The sequence below is a fragment of the Echinops telfairi genome, unplaced genomic scaffold, assembly GCF_000313985.2.
Source record: "Echinops telfairi isolate 266 unplaced genomic scaffold, ASM31398v2 ScPeMD7_7469;HRSCAF=8507_1, whole genome shotgun sequence".
Taxonomy (NCBI): domain Eukaryota; kingdom Metazoa; phylum Chordata; class Mammalia; order Afrosoricida; family Tenrecidae; genus Echinops; species Echinops telfairi.
Window position 1 is genome coordinate 107,343,467 of NW_022111373.1, and position 4,008 is coordinate 107,347,474.

General features: G+C 43.4%; 1 pseudogene; it reads right to left on the reverse strand.

Annotated features, from left to right (window-relative positions):
* Nucleotides 1-869: 869 nt before the first annotated feature.
* On the reverse strand, nucleotides 870-1,123 carry LOC115873753 (annotated as a pseudogene).
* Between the last annotated feature and the right edge of the window lie 2,885 nt (nucleotides 1,124-4,008).

Here is a 4,008-nt window from a genome sequence, read left to right on the forward strand (position 1 = left end):
ACAATTGATGTGTGTATGGATTGTGATGAGTTGTATGAGCCCCTAATAAAGTGACTTAAAAAAAAAAAGTGAGCACGTGGTTGATTCTGTCTCCCTGTAGAGGCAGACATTCGGATTATCTCCTCCCACTGTGATGCCCATCCCCCCACATGTCTTCCCCAGTGCAGGTATTAGGTTTCACCACCTGTGAGCCCCCGGGACTTTACTGTGATTACCACCCACCTTGTATGTAACTACTGAATATGCATGTCTTATGGCTACCTACAAATAACCCCCAAACAATAAAGACCCCTCTCCTCCAGTCCTCTCTCTCCAGCCCTGTCCCCTCTCTGGTCCCCCTCTCCTTTTACCCTGTCCCCCTTTCCTCTGGTCCTCCTTCCCTGCCCCCTCTCTCCTCCTCCCTAGTGTTCCTCTCTGGTCTCCAGATCTCCACGTGGACCATAAGCTGGGTTGTGGTGAACATGCTATCATAAAATGTGTCTGACTTCTTTATTTTACTTTCTCTCCTGTCTCTCATTCTCTGTGACTTTACTGTAATCTTTATATATTATAGTTGTACAATTGTGTCTGCCAGACCCGTGATGATTTGGTAGGGGCTGGTTACTCTGACACTTCCTCTTTTTCTTTTTCCGTGATCCTTAAGCTCCTTTAAATGAGAACAGTGCTTAACAATTAGAACATAAAGTTTGTGTTAAAACAAAACAAACCACCTCAACCTACAGTTCCCATCAGAAGTGATGATGTCACACATTTTGGCTTCTTACAGAAGACACTTGACCTTTCAGGTTGAAGCTTCATTTTGAAATACAGAGAGTAGGTTGGTCGGCCAGATGCTCCAGTGGAATGACTTGAATTCAGTTCTCAGATGATCAGAACAGCAGGAAGATAAGCTGAAGACTCATCAGGACGCTTAAACCTGCAACTAGTCCAGCTAGCATGACTTTCTTGGACCTCTTTTACATCTCGTTTGACATTGGATAACTGGTAAGCTCCATAACCAGCCAAAAATCCAACACAAAGACTGCCAATCAAAGATGGAACACCACTCGTCTGTTTATATCCCAAAATGCTTCCAAATGTCAAATGTCACACAGGCTGCATAACCAAAGCCAGGCAGGTCCATCGGCAAGGTTACAATTTGTGAGGAGGTCTGAGGGGAGAGAGTCTGAGACACAGGAGGTGACAGTGCTACAACAAAGAAGGCAACACTGAAAAATAGCATCTGGAGTCAGTGGCAGTCACAGCTCCCAGCGAGATCTTTCCTGATGACGTGTCCTGAGTACGTGAGAAGTTTCACTATCCTTCCTTCTAAGGAACATTCTGGCTATACTTCTTCCAAGACAAACTGGTTTGTTCTCTAGGCAGTCCATGGTACATTCAGTATTCTTTTCCAGCACCATAATTCAAATGCATAGATTCTTCTTTAGTCTTCCTTATTCAATGTCCAACTTTCACAAAAGAAAATACCATGGTCTGGGGCAGGCACACTTAAGTCCTCAAAGTAACAGTCTTGCTTTTCAACACTTTACAGATGTCTTGTACAGCAGATTTACCCAATGCCATGTGTGGGGAGAGTATCCCTCCTTAATCGGGTCCCAGCCTTCATGTGATTGAGAGAGGTTTTCATTCAGGGTGTAGCCTACTATTCGTATAAATTAACAGTATCTGGAAGCTAGTTCACTTCTCCTGCTCAACTGGGATCTCACATCTGGTGCGTCGATCTCCTGTTACATTGCCTGCCAATCCTAGGAGTCATCAGTGGACTACCATCCTCAGATTCATTCAGCTGGTCTCGGCTTCATTCTTCTCAGCATCCAGCCTGTGATTTTCCTGCTGTACCTGCCTGCTGCTTATTCATTCGCTCCTGCAGGCTTACATCTGACCCACAGACTTGAACCATCGACTGGAAGGACCCACTTCTCCTACAATTTTGTGAGCCATTTCTTGATAGAAATCTCTTTCTACCTAAGCATATAACTGTCACTGGTTTTGCTTCTCTGGAGAACCCAACCTAACACAGGTAGGAGGCGGCTGATAACTCCCAGGATTAGTGGGTTACACAGCATGCTTCTGGCTGCAGAAGTGAACGAATCCAAAGGCAGCCCACTGCTGATGACTCCTAGAACCTGCAGGCCATATCTCAGGCTGCCGTCTCAAGTCCAAAGAACCCAGGGCAGATGATGAGCCAGACTGAAATATAGCAGTTAGGATAGCCCTTCTAGCCATAATCCTTTACGTGATGTATTCTAGCCTCTGTGCCAGTGGTTATGATCCCATTTCAGAGGGTGTTCAGTTATGCTAATGTACAGGTGGGATGTACTCAGAGTCTCCACCTTACTTGATCATATGAACCAAGTGATCTTCTTTTGTTTCCTGAGAGATGTGAGCTACAGAAGACTACAAAACCACCCCTCCACGGAAGAGCGCTCTCACAGGAGAAGGAAGGGAGAAAACTCCCAAGGACCATCAAGGAAGATGAGTCATCAGCAAAGCACGTTTGACATTCCTGTTTGGCGTGGCAGAGGCCAAGAACAGAGGCACCCTCCAGAGGCTGACGCCCAGAGACTATGGGACAGAGCAAAGGAACCACTGTGGGCTTTGTAGCACATGGAAACAGTGGCTGAGAAGCTGAAGACCAGAGAGAGAATTAACTGGGCTGAATAGAGCTGTTGCTGTGGACCAATGACTATCCTTGCTGTTTTCTGATCCTGACTTGTGGTAATTTGTTAACATCCTTAATGAAAGTCCATAATGGTGTGTTGTCTGTAAATTCTGTGTGGCCATTGCAACAAATTATTGAACCCAGTGGAAAAGTAGAGCATTGTGGGAAGAATAGTTAGTGTTGGAATAGGTAATGAAAGCTGGAGAGTCAAGACATGTCTGACCTCTGCCTTGTGACAATTGGCCTTGCACTGTTGTGGAAATGGATTTTCCTTCCCCCTTGTGTACCTAAAGAAGGCCAGAGATGGCCCCTGCACTATTTTTGCAACAGCTAAAGGGAATTCTGGATGCAACTACATAGCCTTCTGATGGATTTTTTGGTAACATTTTGCTCTATATCCTCTGAAAAGCTTATTTAAAGGAGGTATTTGAAATGACACATATACCTCCAGGTAGAGCAGGAGTTCTCATCCTGTGGGTCACAACCTGTTTGGGAGTCGAATGACCCTTTCACAGGGGTCATCTAAGACCATCACAAACACAAATTTTCGATGGTCTTAGGAACCAAGTCACCGCTTCTCTGTCTCCAGGTGGGTCCGCCCACATGCAGATACCCTCACGTAGGAGTACCTGGCATGTAGACAAAATTTCATTTCTTTGTAATTAGAAATAAATAGTTCACAATATATAATTACATATTGTTTTTGTGATTAATCACTATGGTTTAATTATGTTCAATTTGTAACAATCAAAATACATCTTGCATATCAGATATTTACATGATAATTCATAACAGCAAAATTACAGTTATGAAGTAGCAACGAAAATCATTTTATGGTTCGGGGTCACCACAACATAAGGAACCGTATTAAAGGGTTGCAGCATTAGGAAGGTTGAGAACCACTGATGTAGAGCTAAAAGGAAATCTAAAGCTATAATTACTGGCACTATTTATTGATTGGGCTAATTCAATAACTATTTTCTCTCTAGATGTCAGAAGAAACTGTTATGGAAATAGCACTGAAATTGGCTTCCATAGTAAACAAAACTATTAAAAAAATGAAACCCTAGGTACATAATAAAGCTAGTAGCATAAGAATAGCTGCATTTATAAGGCAAAAACTAAACTCACAGCAATCAAGTTATAACAACTTACAGCGCCCCTATAGGACAAAGGTAGAACTACACGTGTGGGTTTCCAAGACTAATTCTTTAAGGGAGCAGAAAGCCTCATCTTTCTCCCACAGAGTTCTAAATAATTCAGCAGGTTGCGTGAAGTCTTATGCTGTGATCTTGGGACCAGCTGTCTATCTCAAATATGGTCTGCTTCTGGCTATTGGGCATTGC